This window comes from Oryctolagus cuniculus, chromosome 7 (assembly GCF_964237555.1).
Source record: "Oryctolagus cuniculus chromosome 7, mOryCun1.1, whole genome shotgun sequence".
Lineage (NCBI taxonomy): Eukaryota > Metazoa > Chordata > Mammalia > Lagomorpha > Leporidae > Oryctolagus > Oryctolagus cuniculus.
Window position 1 is genome coordinate 129,726,051 of NC_091438.1, and position 16,469 is coordinate 129,742,519.

The 16,469-nt window shown below is 51.4% G+C and overlaps 1 protein-coding gene and 1 long non-coding RNA gene across 4 annotated transcripts in view; one reads left to right on the forward strand and one right to left on the reverse strand.

Annotated features, from left to right (window-relative positions):
- The window catches only part of TIE1 (tyrosine kinase with immunoglobulin like and EGF like domains 1), a 25,959-nt gene extending 20,217 nt beyond the window's left edge, over positions 1-5,742 (reverse strand). The window contains exon 1 of the mRNA XM_051856602.2: positions 5,620-5,742. The gene's annotated coding sequence lies outside the window, so the exon portion shown is untranslated. The remainder of the gene's footprint in view (positions 1-5,619) is intronic.
- LOC103350201 (uncharacterized) overlaps positions 1-15,714 on the forward strand; it is a 17,672-nt gene extending 1,958 nt beyond the window's left edge. Inside the window, exons 2-8 of one of the 3 annotated variants that reach the window (XR_011390176.1) lie at positions 4,739-5,044; positions 10,027-10,097; positions 12,077-12,183; positions 13,345-13,443; positions 14,626-14,764; positions 15,001-15,051; positions 15,306-15,714. This is a non-coding gene — a long non-coding RNA (uncharacterized lncRNA). Of the gene's footprint in view, positions 1-4,738; positions 5,045-10,026; positions 10,098-12,076; positions 12,184-13,344; positions 13,570-14,107; positions 14,218-14,625; positions 14,765-15,000; positions 15,052-15,305 lie in introns of those variants that run through there. The other 2 variants (XR_011390177.1, XR_007923663.2) reach the window with 2 other exon arrangements.
- The last annotated feature ends 755 nt before the right edge of the window (positions 15,715-16,469 follow it).

Sequence of the window (16,469 nt, forward strand, 5' to 3'; positions counted from 1 at the left end):
TGAAGCTTCTGGCTCCTGGCTTCAGCCTGGCCCAGCCTTGGCCATTGTGGCCATTTGAGGAGCAAATCAGAGGATGGAAGACTTCTCTCTCTCTGTCTCCTTCTCTTTCTGTAACTCTGCCTTTCAAATCAATAAAGTAAATTTTAGAAGAGAAAAAAACCACCTTCCCCAAATAGTGGCAATTCCAGCTGTGGATACATGGACCTGTGCTGGCTATCGGGGTTCCCAGACAGCCAGGCCCCTGGTGGAACCCTGGAGCAGGAGCTTTTGGTAAACTCACCATGCCAATTTTAGTTTCCAAATGCTCCATTTTAGTGACCTTCATTTATTTATTTATTTATTTTTAAAGATTCATTTATTTTCTTTGAAAGTCAGAGTTATACACAGAGAGAAGGAGAGGCAGAGAGAGAGAGGTCTTCCATCTGCAGGTTCATTCCCCAATTGGCCACAATGGCTGAAGCTGCGCCGACCCAAAGCCAGAAGCCAGGAGCTTCTTCTGGGTCTCCCAGGTGGGTGCAGGGGCCCAAGGACTTGGGCCATCTTCCACTACTTTCCCAGGCCATAGCAGAGAGCTAGATTGGAAGTGGAGCAGCCGGGCCTCGAACCGGTGCCCATATGGGATGCCAGCACTGCAGGTGGCAGTTTTACCTGCTACGCCATTGCGCTGGCTCCTGACTTTCATTTAGAAGTAGTAATGGGGTAAGTAGTCTACAGTTGGACCTAGAAAGAAAAGCCAATGAAATTAGTTTTATATATATATATATATATATATATATATATATATATAAAGTATAAAGTCTGGGGCCGGTGCTGTGGTGTAGTGGGTTAAGCCATCATCTGCGGTGCCGGCATCCCATATAAGCACCGGTTCAAGTCCTGGCTGCTCCACTTCCAATCCAGCTCTCTGCTACGGCCTAGGAAAGCGGTAGAAGGTCCTTGGGCCCCTGCACTTGTGTGGGAGAATATATAAAATATATAAAATATAAATATATGTTGTGCCCATAAAAGTTAAAAGAGGACTTGTGTTTATGGAAGCCAAAACCCATGGGTCTGTGTTTATTTGGTGGTGTCACCTGTTTCAAGTGATACTGAACATTTGGGATGTTTCTCATAGCCAACCTGTAGATTTGGGGCTGCTGTGTTTGGAGAAGTCCTTCTTCAGGGCCAGGTGAGTGAAACCAAAGTGAGGACAGGCCTGTAGCTTCGCAGGAGCCCCGCCACGCAGGCTCGTGTCCACCCAGTGCCTCCTGTGTGCCAGGCGCTGTGCCATCTACTGTGGAGCGAAGGTGGGAAGGACCTCAGGCTCTGGCATGTGTGGCCTGAGCAACAGGAGATGGTTTTCATGGCAGAAATCTGAGGACTTGAAGCCTCAAGGCTCTTGTCCGAAGGACAACCCTCATTTTGGCAGGGTACGAGGCAAGGACGCGATGCTGTCCAGAGACGAGGCAGCCCAGCAGGTGTCCACAGGGGCCATCTACAAGACAAGTGCGCTCCTGTCTGTCTTTGCCATCCAGAACACACATGGCTTTGCACAGACTCAGGCACCTAAAGCACATGGTGAAGGGACTGTGTACTGGGTGGTCCCACCACAGGCCGTCCTGATGTGTGTGCCACCTACACACTGTCTGTGATGACCATCAGGTCCTGTGGGCAGCCTCAGTATTGTCTTTCCTACAGAGTGCTCTCAGGAGTTTTGGGCTGCTGATGGGAATGACACAGCACCTCTAGATTAGCGTGGGTGTTGGGGTGGTTGGTGGTACCAGGTGTTCCCAGGGTGTGTCCTCCTTGACCCCAAGGGGTTTGGCCAGTCCCAGACCATGGGGGTTCTGTTCTATGCTTGCTTCTTTGGGGCTGGGACTGCTTTTCTCTACGTCCCCGCCCCCAACCTTCCATTTGGAAACTGGGGAGGGGAGGGGACTAGGTGCAGGGGAAGTAGGGACAGTGGACCAGGTTGGGTAATGGACAGAAGGCTGGGTGGGAGCTCAGGCTGGAGCGATGAGGACTGGCTGACCAAGGCCCATTTAGATAGTGGAGGTTCTGGGGAAAACATCCCATTCTCTCAACCCAGGTTTAGGTCAGGGACTGTGTGACCTTTCACCTGAAGGATGGTGTAGAGTCAGGCTGGGGCTGGCAGTGCCAGCTGGGCTTCTTCTTTCCCGAGCCAATGGGACAATGGGAACTGGGGCAGTGGCTGGCAACACCCAGGACACAGCCCATAAACTGTGGCAAATCTTGTCCTCCTGAGCCAGAGGAGCTAGTGCTTCTTAAAAAAATAAAGATGGGGCCCGTGCTGTGGTGTAGTGGATAAAGCCACCGCCTGCAGCACCGGCATCCCATATGGGCGCTGGTTCTAGTCCCAGCTGCTCCACTTCCAATCCAGCTCTCTGCTATGGCCTGGGAAAGCAGTGGAAGATGGCCCAAGTCCTTGGACCCCTGCACCCACGTGGGAGACCTGAAGAAACTCCTGGCTCCTGTCTTCAGATCGGCACAGCTCCGGCCATTATGGCCAATTGGGGAATGAACCAGAGGATGGAAGACCTCTCTCTCTCTCTCTCTCTCTCTCTCTGCCTCTCCTCTCTCTCTGTAACTCTTTCAAATAATAAATAAATCTTTAAAAAATTTTAAAAATAAGGTAGACTTTATACTTTTTTAAAAGAAGATTTATTTATTTATTTGAAAGTCAGAGTTACACAGAGAGAGGAGAGGCAGAGAGAAAGAGAGAGAGAGAGAGAGAAAGAGAGAGAAAGAGAGAGAGAGAGAGGTCTTCCATCTGCTGGTTCACTCCCCAATTGGCTGCAACAGCCGGAGCTGCGCCAATCCGAAGCCAGGAGCCAGGAGCTTCTTCCGGGTCTCCCACACAAGTGCAGGAGCCCAAGGACCTGGGCTATCTTCCACTGCTTTCCTAGGCCATAGAGGAGAGCTGGATGGGAAGTGGAGCAGCTGGGACTTGAACGGGTGCCTATATGGGATGCCGGCACTGCAGGCAGTGGCTTTATCCACTACACCACAGCGCCGGCCCCAGACTTTATACTTTTTAAAAAATATTTTTTTGTTTGAAAGACAGAGTTAATGGGGGGGGGAGGATAGAAAGAGAGAGAGAACCTGCCATCTGCCGGTTCACTCCCTAAATAGCCTCAATGGCTGGAGCTGGGCAGTCCAACGCCAGGAGTCAGGAGCTTCTTCCAGATCACCCACGTGGATGCAGGGGCCCAAACACTTGAGCCATCTTCCACCGCTGTTCTCAGGTGCATCGGCAGGGAACTGGATCAGGAGCAGAGCAGCTGAAACATGCTCACATGGGATGCTGGTGTCACTGGCAACAGACTTTATCTGATCTACCACATCAGTCCCCATCTGGTGTATTTCCTGCCTCAGTCCCAGTAGCAGCAATTTCCACAAGGAACTTCGGTTTTCGTTACTTGAGGATGGTATCAGAAACCCAAATCTGGTGGGACAGAGCCCGGGGCCGCGGCTCACTAGGCTAATCCTCTGCCTGCGGCGCTGGCACCCCGGGTTCTAGTCCCGGTTGGGACGCCAGATTCTGTCCCGGTTGCCCCTCTTCCAGGCCAGCTCTCTGCTGTGGCCCGGGAGGGTAGTGGAGGATGGCCCAGGTGCTTGGGCCCTGCACCGCATGGGAGACCAGGAGAAGCACCTGGCTCCTGGCTTCAGATTGGTGTAGCACACCGGCCATAGCGGCCATTGGGGGGTGAACCAATGGAAAAGTAAGACCTTTCTCTCTCTCACTGTCTAACTCTGCCTGTCAAAAAAAAAAAAAAAAAAAAAAAAAATCTGGTGGGACAGGCATTTGGTGCAGCAATTAAGAAACAGCTTGAGAGGCTTGTGCTGTGGCGCAATGAGTTAAGCCACAGACTGCAGTGTCAGCATCCCAAATGGGCACCAGTTCGAGTCCCGGCTGCTCCATTTCCAATCCAGCTCCCTGCTAATTAGGCCTAGAAAAGCAGTAGAAGATGGCCCAAGTCCTTAGACTGTTGCACGCACGTGGGAACCCAGATGAAGCTTCAGTCTGGGCCAGCCCTGTCCATTGCAGCCATCTGGGGAGTGAACCCGCGGATTGAAGATCAGTCTCCTTTCTGTCTCTGTAATTCTACATTTCAAATAAAGAAATCTCTAAAAAAAGAAAAAGAAAGAAACAGCTTGAGATGCCCACATCCCATACTGGAGCACTCTGCTTCCAATGCACTTTCCTGCTAAGGTGCTCTGTGGGAGGCAGCAGGAGATGGATCAAGTATTTGAGTCCCTGCCACCCACATGAGGCACCTGGATGGAATTCTGAGCTCCTGGCATCAGCCTGGCCCAGCCCTAGCTGATGCGGCCATTGGCCATTTGGGAAGTGAACCAATGGACGGCAGATCTCTATGTCTCTTTCAGTGTCTCTCTACCTTTCAAATAAACTGAAGTTTCTATTGAAAAAACAAGTCTGGGCATCAAGTGTGCTCATTTTACTAGTGAATCATTGCTTCCAGGCTCCCTCAGCTGGCACAGCAAGGAAACAAGTGTGTTACACAAACTCATGTATATACCCAAGGTGACAAATACTTCAATATGCAATTATTTGTATTTATATTAAGCTAAATGTGACATCATAGGATGTCACCAACTGTAATCCATTACCACATGGATCAGGGCAGTGCCTTTTATCTATAACTACCCCTTTTCCCCCACCAGATACAGACAACATTATCCTTATCGTTTGATTTTTCTAAAATCTTATTTTCAGTGATGGGCGTTTGGCCTACTGGTTCAGCTGCTGGCTGGGATGCCCACAAACCGAATCAGAACGCCTGCTCTCAGGTCGCAGCTCTTCTCCCAACCCCAGCTTCCTGCTGACGTGCGCCCTGAGAGGCAGCGGTGATGACTCAAGTGCGTGGGCCTCTGCCACCCCCGTGTGAGACCTGGATGGAGTTCCTGGCTGCTGGCATCGGCCTAACTCAGCCCTGGATGTTTCTGGCATTTGGGAGTGCACCAGCAGATGGGAGATCTCTGTCTTTCTCTTTGTCCACCTTCAAAACGAAAAAGAAAAAAGGTAATGGGAGATGAATTTTAAAAATATTTATAAAATGTACGTTTTCAGGGGGCCAGTGTTGTGGCTCAGTAGATTAAACCACCACCTGCGATGCTGGCATCCCATATGTGCCCTGTTCAAGTACTGGCTGTGCCATTTCCAATCCAGCTCCCTGCTAATGCACCTGAGAAAACAGTCAAAGATGTCCCAAGTGCTCAGGCCACTGCCACCTATACGGCAGACCTGGATGGAGTTCCAGGCTCCTGGCTTTGGCCCAGCCCAGCCCTGGCCATTGCAGCCATTTGGGGGATGAACTGGTGGATGGAAGATCTCCCCCCCCCCCCCATAACTCAGACTTTTAAATAAATAAGCAAATAAAGTATCAGGTTTCCAAAAAGGCTGATTGAAGGAACAGCCAGTACCGCTGGTGCTAGAGCCAGGGAAACTGAAACAGGAGATCAACAAAGACATCAGAAAGGAAGAGGTGGCAGGCTGTATTTTCCCAAGCTGGCCGCAGCAGTGGCTCCCACAACCTGACTGCCCATGGCGAGGCGGGCCCCTGGCTCCTCGCCTTGGATTTCCACGGCATGACTCACTTGTAATCCAGAGAATGCAGAGAGATCATGTCGCGTGTCTTGCAAGGCGAGCTCAGAACAGACGAGGCAGCTTCTTCCTGCTCTGTTCACGGAGACACCTGAACCGGAAACGGGACTGCCGTCTGCAGTGCAACCGGTCTGACGGTCTGACGTCCCCGAGACCGCCATGCTGTGAGGAAGTCCACGCCAGCGCATGCGCAGACACCACGCGAGGCTGTCTAGGGGGCTCCCTAGCAAGCGGTGCGGGGTGCCCCCGCGGCTGCAGCGCCTCCCTGCGCCCCTCCGACGCCGCTCTGGTCTCTCTCTGCCTGTCTGACCAGAACGTCAGAGGACGCCGGCTGTGAAGAAGCCAGAGCCACCCGGCCAAGACCGCCCAAATTCCTGACTCGCATAGACTGTGAGATATAATAAAGCAATTGTTGTTTAAATGATTAAATTACAGGGTGGTTTATTTCGTGGCGATATTCGCTAGCGCACGAGACACATCTCAAATCTCAATAATTAGACCCACGTGGTACTGGCACACAAATCCACAGACCCATTGAATAGAAGAGAAAATGTTAAAAAGGAACCCAAATGCATGCAGGAATTCACCAGGTCAAAAAAGAGAAAAGCGGCACATTTTAATAAATGGTGTTACAACCCCTGGTGACTACCTAAAAAAGTAAGCTGGGTCTCTGTTTTATTTTTAAAATTTTTAATTATAAAGTTTTTTGAAAGATTGATTTATTATTTTTGAAAGCTTGATTTATTTATTTGAGAGGCAGAGTTACAGATCCAGAGAGGGAGAGACAGAGAGGTCTTGCATCCACTGGTTCACTCCTCAAATGGCCGTAACCACCAGAGCTGCGCTGATCCAAAGCCAGGAGCAAGGAGCTTCTTGTGGGTCTCCCACGTGGGTGCAGAGGCCCAGCACTAGGGCCATTCTCTGCTGATTTCCCAGGCCATTGGCAGGGAGCTGGATTGGAAATGGAGCACCCATTTGGGATGGTGGTGCTGCAGGCTGGAGCTTTAACCCACTGTGTCACGGTGCTGGCCCTGGAATTCTATTTTATATCACTTATCAAGATGAACTCCAAGTGAGTCAAATATTTAAACATCAAAAAAGAAAGCCACAGGCCGGCATTGTGACACGCTGCCTGCATTGCCGCCTCCTGTATGGTAGTGCTGCCTCTCACATCGGAGTCCTCACTGCTCTGCCAGCTCCCTGCTTATGGCCTGGGAAAGCAGCAGAGGAAGGCCCAAGTCCTTGGGTCCCTGCCACCCATGTGGGAGACCCGGTTGGAGTTCCTGGCTCCTGGCTTCGGCCTAGCACAGACATGGCTCTTGTAGCCATTTGGGAAGTGAAGCAGCGGATGGAAGCTTTCTTTATCTGTCTCTCCCACTCTTTCAAACAAATAAGTCCAAAATAAATAAAGTCCACGAGAGAAGAACGCATAGGTGAATTCCATTATAACTTGGATTGGGTTTTTCTAAATAAAACTCAAAATTCACAGATCTTGGGGCCTGTGCTGTGGCACCGCAGGTTAAGCTGCTGCCTGCAGTGCCGGCATTCTATATGGATGCTGGTTTGAGTCCCAGCTGCTCCACTTCTGATCCAGCTCTCTGCTAATGCACCTGGGAAAGTAACGGAGTATGGCCCAAGTGCTTGGGTCCCTGCACCCACATGGGAGAACTGGATGAAGGATCTGGCTCCTGGCTTGGCGTGGCCTAGCCTTGGCCGTTGCAGCCATCTGGGGAGTGAACCAGCAGATGGAAGATATCTCTCTCTCTCTCCTACTCTCTCTGTAACTCTGCCTTTCAAATAAAATAAATCTTTTAAACAAATTGCACAGATCTTAAAAGAAAATATGAATAAAATTTACTATAAATTAAAAATAGAACAGGCAAAAACAGGAGGTAAATGCTAAAAATATTTGTAACTTATAATACAGATTATGTTAGTAAATTAGAAATCAATAAAATTACTTAAAGTTCAATATGTAAATTAATGACAATAAAAAAGATTAACACAAAATTTCATGACTGTGAAAAGTCTATAGAAAGGTAAATACAAATGGCTTTTTTTTTTTTTTTTTTGACAGGCAGAGTGTACAGGGAGAGAGAGAGAGAGAGAGAGAAAGGTCTTCTTTTTCCGTTGGTTCACCCCCCCAATGGCCGCTGCAGCTGGCACGCTGCGGCTGGCGCACTGCGCTGATCTGAAGCCAGGAGCCAGGTGCTTCTCCTGGTCTCCCATGCGGGTGCAGGGCCCAAGGACTTGGGCCATCCTCCACTGCCCTCTCGGGCCACAGCAGAGAGCTGGACAGGAAGAGGAGCAACTGGGACAGAATCTGGTGCCCCGACCGGGACTAGAACCCCGGGGTGCTGGAGCCGCAGGCGGAGGATTAGCCTATTGAGCCACTGCGCTGGTCCACAAATGGCTTTCTAAAATAAGAAAACAAGCTCAATCTCTTTACAGTAAGAATAATATAGAATAGGGACCGGCGTTGTGGCGCTGTGGGTTAAGCTGCCACTTACAATGCCAACATCCCATATCACAGTGACAATTGGAGTACCAGCTGCTCCACTTCCTATCCAGCTCCCTGCTAATGCCCCTGGGAAAGCAGTAGAAGGTGGTCTAAGTACTCAGGCCCCTGCCATTCGTGTGGGAGACCCAGATGGAGTTCCAGGCTCTGGTTTTGTGCTGGTCCAGCCGCAGCCATTGCTGCCATTTGGGGAGTGAGTCAGTGGGTGGAAGATCTCTTTCTCTGTCTCTCCCTCTCTCTCTATCACTCTACTTTTCAAATAAAACAAATCTTTAAAAAAGAATAATACAGAATAAAACTCTCCTTAACTACCATTTTCATCTACCAATTTGGCAAAAATTCATGAGTTCTATAGTACCCTGCCTTGGCAAGACTACGGGGAGAAAGAAGCACACTCCTATGCAACGCATCTTGGCATACATTCCATGGATGACAACTGAGAAAGATTTGTCAAATTCATAAATACATTTTCCTTTTAAAGTTTGTATTTATTTATTTGTATTTTATTTGAAAGGCAGGAGACAGAGAGAGATCTTCAATCTCTTGGTTCACCCTGCAAATTTCTACAGCAACCAGGGCTTGATCAGGCCCCAAGTCAGGAGCGTGGACCTCAATCCAGGTCTCCCACATGAGTGGCAAGTACTTGGGTCCATCATGTGCTGCCTCGCAGGGTGTGTGTTAGCAGGAAGCTGGATCAGAAGCAGAACCAGGGCTCAAATCCAGGCACTCTGACATGGATGCAGGCATCCCAAGCTTCTTTTTTAATTCTGGACCAAATGTCCAGCCCTCCATTTAATTTTCTTCGTAGACAAGGTCTATAGTCTTGCAGAAATGGTGGTACAATTGAGAACCATCTGGGTGAAATTGTTAAGTCGTTATGCACACACAAAACTGGTGAAATTCAAGGCTGAACCAGCAGAGACTGTGTTTGGAGGAAGTGGGTGACTCTCTCCAAGTTGGCCCCCTCCTCAAATTGACATCAAGGACACCCCTTAAAGTGTTCAGTCTGTGAGGATGGCCCAAATGCTTGAGCCCTACACCCGCATGGGAGACCAGGAGGAAGCACCTGGCTCCTGGCTTTGGATCAGCACAGCACCGGCCATAGCAGTCATTTGGGGGGTGAACCAACGGAAGGAAGACCTTTCTCTTTGTCTTTCTCTCACTGTCTAAATCTGCCTGTTAAAAAAAAAAAAAAAGTGTTCAGTCTGTTCTCTTCTACACAACAAATGCCTCTCAAGTGAACCTGCCAGAACCTGGGTGTCCCTTGTAATTATTTTTCAGAATAAGCAGAGTGAGAGCCCTGTCTTTGCTTCTTGGATTTAAGTCAAGCTATTGTATATAAACTGTGTAAGGTCAGAATGTGAAGTTGAATGCTGCTTTGTTTTGTGCAGTGATTTTAAAGGAAATGGGTAGTTCCAATATGCCTTTTTTTCCCTCCAAATTACATTCCTATGTTCTCCTAAAGCATGCCCTTGTGTCTTGGCTTCTAAAATATTTTCAGAAGTATTTAAGATATTTCTTTGCTATGTGCAGCCCCAAAGGCTAGTGCCTTTGTATATTCCGTAAGTGCCTTAACTGTCTCTGTTGTCTGTCAAACTTACTTTTTAATAACAAAATAAATGTTGCCCATACAACACTAAGAAGCTTTCTTTTGCTTAAAATAAGCAACACGTTAACCGGATTCCTAAGTTCTATGTTTTCCTGACGTCTAAGAATAATAAATCATTCCTCATGTTCATCAGCAAAGAAAGGTAAAGTATCTTTCCTGCTAAATAAGAAAAGAGTAATTTGTTTTTTAGGTTAATAGTCGATGATATTGGTCACTGTCAGCAGCAACTAAGCCATGTTGTCAATTCAGAAGTAATCTCTGCCTTTGTTCCAGGAGCTGTTTCTGAAGGGAGAGGCCCTGTTTGTGAGAAAAGCCTATTGGAACACCACGCTGGACGTCAGCAAGTGAGTGTGCCTGAGTGTGTTTTCCCGCTGGGCTGGGGAGAGGTGCCAGGTGTTTGTGTCAAGCTGTGGTGAGGGCTGTGGATTACCTGGAATCCTGTGTGTTAGCTTCCTTGTGGAGAAGAGAAAACCTCTAGGAAACAAGGCCTTATTTAGTGGAAGGCCCAGTTAACTCAGCAGAGGCTTTGGATGAAGTCCCTTTTATACAAACTGCCTGACAAAGGCCATTTGGCCCCAAGGAGTCTTGTGAGGCCCAAAGCTGAAATCTCCCCTCACCCCTCCCACCCCAACACACACACACACACACACACACACACACACACACACACACGGTGCAAGCAGCTTGAAGTTCAGGACTTCCCTGAAGCATAACAAACTGTTATTGACCTTGGTGAGAATGAAATTTACCCAGTAATGCAAACAGAGCCGTACACTAGAACAGGAACAAACCTCACTGACAATGGTTAACAGTTAATGAACATTTGCAGGTGCCAAAAAGGTGTCGGCTATACCTCGCAGACTGGCAGACTTCTGAGACGGTTTTCGTTGTCACTGTCATCATTTTGCTTTGCTACCTTGTGGAGCTCAGCTTTGACGCCATTTTGAACCACAGCAGAAAGCTTAACTGCACTGGGTCTCTTAGGCTGTGCTGCCCAAACGGGAAGCTGGCTAAAGTTCCTGCCAGGGGCTGGCATTGTGGCTGCTGCCCGAAACATCAGCATTCCACATCCGCGCATTTGTTCAAGTCCCAGTTGCTCTGTTTCTGGTCCAGCTCCCTGCTAATGCGTCTGGGAAGGCAGTGGAAAATGACCCAAGTGCTTAGGTCTCTGCTACCCATGTCGGAGATCAAGATGGCGTTCTGGCTCCTGGTTTCCAGCAGCCCAACCCCGCCTGTAGCGATTACTTCAGGGGTGAACCAGCAGATGGAAGATCGATCCATCTCCCTCTCTCTCTCTCTCTGAGTCACTCTGCTTTTCAGATAAATAAATCTTTTTTCTTTAAGTCCCTGTCAGCACACACGGGGAGGAGCCTGCCACCCACACACGTCATTCCCTACAGTCTTGGAAAATGATGCAAGAAACCCAGTCCTTGTGTACTTAGAAAGCATTAGAGATTTTATTCTGGGAAAACAATGAGCTCAACTCTGCTGTGTTTTGATGGAGTGGGGCCCTTTAAAAGGCAAAGGCAGCCAGGCCGGGATTTGAAGAGTGTCCTGCCTTTAAGTGACACCAGGTCACTCTGATCCTCCAGCCAATAGCACACTGGACAGCCGAATCACAAGTGACTCACTGTCCTCCTGCCTCAAACACAGCCTGCTTAGCATACAAAGCCCATTTTATGAGGGAAAGCTGCACTGCAGGCCAGGAGGTTGCTCTGGCTGTTCCCTGTTGCTTTCAGTGCCGGCTTGAGGGTAAGAGGCTGTGACAACCCAAGTCCATTAGCACTCAGCATTGTTCAGGGGTTATTTGGTGGTTGGCACAGGGATGATACAAAGAAAGGTTGAAGGCAGTGTCCCAACTCCACCCTTTTCTTAACCCTTTGTCCCTGAGGGCACATTCCTGCTTTGCCAGCACCACCCTGCCCCCTCCCCTCCCCCAGCCAACTTGCGTGCAAGTGTGCAACTGGAACAAGGTCGGTGTGGGCTTCCCGCTCCCTGGGGAGAGATGTCACACCCAGGCTCAAGTGACACCGGCCCCCAGAGAATTTCTACAAGGGCACAGCTCCAATCCCTGGGGGCATACGTGGGCACCAGCCTGTCTCTGTTCCCCTTCTGCACGGGCCTCCACGAGAAACAAGAATGTGACCAGCTCTACTGTGCCAGGTCCTCAGAGCCACATGGTGGGCAGCTCTTTCCAGCGGGTCTACCGCCTCTGGCTGCTGGCATGGACAGGGTGTGGCAGTCCCTCCTATCCCTGGCTACCCCAGAGATAATGAACCACGGAAGGCCACAGACGGTGTGTGTGTGCTAATTCTTTACCCAGCAGCCGAGGCAAGTGGAGCTGGTGGCCTGGGAAGAACCGTTCTGAGCCTCAGTGTTGGCTCTGATGTGGAACTGCAGGAGGCGATTATACTGGAGTTTCAGGGGGAGGTAAGAGACTCTGTACACGCTTCCCCAGGGCTTTGTGCAACACCGCAACCACGATAGCCTTGGCTCCCTTGGGGAAGTGAGGAGCCCCTAGAAGCTACAATCTCAAAACCGGTCCCTCGTCTCAGGTTTCCTAGGAAACCCCGCTGTGGATACATCCTTTGCTGAGCTGGATGCCCTTGTGTGATTGGCCGTAGTTTCCAGGCCTCAGTGGGACTTTGGGGACTCTAAATGCTGGAGTCTGCCTGGCAATTGAGGAGTGGGGAAGGGCCAGCCTCCAGGGGAGGTGAGGTTGCATGGAGGTGGAGGAGGAGGAGGAGGAGGAGGAGTGTGTAGTTCTCCTAAGGGCACTTCTACATCCCAAGGAAAGACTGAGTCCTCTCTGGAGGACGGAAGTGACCAGAAGCCACAGATGGGCAGCCTCCCTCTTGAGGCTTTGCGGAAGAAGGTGTCCTCCCCCTGTTCACAAGGGGCACCTGCTCACTGCGGAACACAAGTCCCCACACAGACAGGAAAGGGTTACACCATCTGGAACTTGGAAGGAGCAAGTGCGCCCCCTGGAATTCTAGCCTTGCATCCACCCAGCAAATAGTGACTGCGCATCTGTCAGTGCTGGGTCCAGGAGCCTTTTTTTTTTTTTTTTTTTTTTTTTGACAGGCAGAGTGGACAGTGAGAGAGAGAGACAGAGAGAGAAAGGTCTTCCTTTGCCGTTGGTTCACCCTCCAATGGCCGCCGCTGCAGCCGGCGCACCGCGCTGATCCGATGCCAGGAGCCAGGATCCAGGTGCTTTTCCTGGTCTCCCATGGGGTGCAGGGCCCAAGCACCTGGGCCATCCTCCACTGCACTCCCTGGCCATAGCAGAGAGCTGGCCTGGAAGAGGGGCAACCGGGACAGAATCCGGCGCCCCAACCGGGACTAGAACCCGGTGTGCCGGTGCCGCAAGGTGGAGGATTAGCCTATTGAGCCATGGCGCCGGCCCACAGGAGCCTTTTTGTGACATGCATTTTCCCGCAGCTGCAACCATTGCAAGGCCTCTGGGTTGGAAGTCCTGTCCGTCCATCGCACGGAGGGCTGCGTCTTCTGGGAGCAAGGAGCTGGCGTGGGTGGGATGAGGTTGCCTAATGCTTTCGCTTGCTCAGCCTCCATTCCCTGTTTTTCTGGTAGCAGCCCTGGAGTTTCCTTGGGATACAGAAGCGATTCTTGGCAAGGAAGTGCTTGCTGCCTGTCACTCCCGATGACTGTGAGGAGTTGAACACCTTGATGGTCTGACTCACAGGAGCAGAGCGAAGTGGCTGCAATAGGATCGTGAAGGTGCTAGAACTAGAGTCGGAGCCTGGGTTTGAATCCTAGCTCTGCCGTTTATCAGCGGAGCATTAACAGTGTTATCCTTAGACCTCGGCTGCAGAAGGTTGAGTTACTCACCTGCTCCAGACAAGGCAAAACCGCCACCGGCCTGTAGGTCCCACCCCGGATCGTGCTGTGGTTCCTTCCCTAGGACTGATCTTCATCAAGACCCTGATCCCCTGGGTAACCTGTTTGCCACCGTCCGCCCACCACCCTCCACCTTTCCCATGACCCTTCCCTAGTACCCCAGCCATCGAGCCTGAAATCCGTATCCCCTTTCCTGGGTTCCCCACCCCACTCTGTGGCCCATCGCTGCAATGACTCCCTTGTCTACGGCTCAGCTCCCTTCTTGCTTCAGAACATTTGCTTGGCAAATTCCAGCCCTAGTTAAATCCCTCTCCATCTCCTCCCCCCCTGCACTTGGAGTGACTGGAAGCAAAAATCACTGCGCGCAACTCACTGACCTTGTCCGTTCACCCCCGGGGTGATCGGTGCTGCCTGGCGAGCCTGTCGCTCGGGCCCCTACTCTCCCCTGTGCCCTGGGCTGATGGATTCACACCTTCTCTTCTCTCTCAAATGGCAGCACCTGCTCCCCGCCCTTCCCTCTCAGCTGAGGACACTGCCTCCCATTTCTCTGGAAAACTGGAAGCCATCGGAAGATCACAGGCCTCCTGTATTTGCCCTGTAGGTTGCCTTCCTCCTGTGACTCAGAGGGACTCTCCTGCTCCCGTCCAAGGCCAGCCCCCTCCCACACACGTGACCCCGCCCTCGGGAGTCCTCCGGGACTGCATACTTTCCAACCCTCCCTCTCCTCCTTCTGTATCATCAACTTCCTGTCTCTCCTGTAGATAAAAAGAAAGAAAGAAAGAAAGAAAGAAAGAAAGAAAGAAAGAAAGAAAGAAAGAAAGAAAGAAAGAAAGAAAGAAAGAAAGAAAGGCAGAGAGATAGAGAGCGGTGTCCCATCCACTAGTTCACTCCCCAAATGTCCACAACCGTTAGGGCTCGGCCAGGCTCAAGCCGGGGTCCAGAACTCGGTCAAGGTCTCCAATGCAGTGACAGGGACTCGTGTACTTGAGCCACCATCTGCTATGCTACCCTCAGGGAGCACAGTAGCAGGAAGCTGGATTGGAAACGGAGCAGCTGGAACTCGAACCAGGCACCCCAACATGGGACACCATACCAAGGGAAGACTTAACCAGGGTGCAGCATGCCCACCTGGCTCCTGGATTATTCTGACCAGGTAACCGCACGGCCCAACGACTCCTACAACCTCGCTGTCCCACACCGCGCTCCAGAGTCTGCCTCCTCAGGTCTCTGATTCTTTCCAAACAAAATTCCTCGGAGCAGTGGTCTCCGGGTCCTCTCTCCTCTGCTCTCGTAGTCAGGCAGGCTATAGTTGGGCATTTGGTCTCAAATATATATTATTTATTTTTCTATTATCTTATATTATTTAGACTACATATATTTGTTCCCCAGTGAAACTGTCCTTGCCAAGGTCGCTCGTGACCTCCTCTGCCGATTTCAAAGGTCAATCCCTATCTTAGTTGACCTATCTACAACATTTGACGCAGCTGACCAAGCCCTTGCCCGTGAAACCATTCTTCCTGGGTGGGGCGCCTCTCCCCACGCTGGCCACGCCTGCGTCTCCTTTCTGGCATTTCTGCCCCTCCCTGACCTCACCGCGGCACACTCCATGCCCCCCCACCCCCCGCTTGCTCTCTGCTCCTCCATGGGGGTCTCACCAGCGGAGTTTGCAGTTCTGGCCTCCCTTCCCGCCGCAGGCTAATGACTGCTGAGGGTGCCTCTGGGTGCGTGTCTCAATGGCTGCTAGCTGAGTCCTGACTCCTGTCCCTGTCTGTGGGTCCCAGAGTTCCCCCACTTCAGAAAGTGACAGCTCTGGGGCTGGCGCTGTGGCCCAGCAGGCGCGACACCGGCATCCCATATCAGCCCTGCTGGAGTCCCGGCCAGCCCCCTGCTAGTGCACCTGAGAGGGCAGCGGATGATGCCCCAAGTACCGGGGGCCCCTGCGCCCACGTGGGAGGCCCGGATGGAGCTCCAGGCTCCTGGCCTGGGCCTGGCCCAGACCTTGCTGTTGTGCATGTGGGGACGTGAACCAGCGGATGGAGATTCTCTCTCTCTCTGTAACTCTGCCTTTCAAATAAATACATCTTTGAAAAATGACAGCTCCAACCTTCCAGTTGCTTAGGAGTTATTCTTGACTGCCTTCTTTTTCTTAAACTTGACACCCAGTCAGGAAACCATGACAGCCTCCACTTTAAAATCCGTCTAGAATCACAGCCGTTCTTCCCGCGGCCTCCTGGCTCTTCTCCCTGGATGATTGCACCAGCCTCCCATTGGTCACCTTGTGTCTCCCCGGGCCCTCTGGGCCATTCCTCACAGACCACCCAGGAACCCCTTTAACTGGAAGGTGTCACAGGAGGGGGCAAGGAAATGACACCCCCCCATTGCCTCCACCAGGTAACTGACAGGCCCCTGGCATGGCTCCTCCCACCTCCTTCACCGACAGGTGCCTGGCATAGCTCCTCCCATCGCTCCTCACTGACAGGCCCCTGGCGTGGTTCCTCCCACCTCCCACACTGACAGGCTCCTGATATGGTTCCTCCCACTGCCCCCCCATTGACAGGCTCCTGACGTGACTCCTCCCACTGCACCCTCACTGACAGGCTGCTGACATGGCTCCTCCCTCCTCCTTCACTGACAGGCCCTGGCGTGGCTCCTCCCATCTCCCTCACTGACAGGCTCCTGACATGGCTCCTCCCACCTCATTCACTGACAGGCCCTGGTGTGGCTCCTCCCACCTCCTCAATGACAGGCTCCTGATGTGGCTCCTCCCACTGCACCCTCACTGACAGGCTGCTGACATGGCTCCTCCCACCTCCTTCACTGACAGGCCCTGGCGTGGCTCCTCCCACCTCCCTCACTGA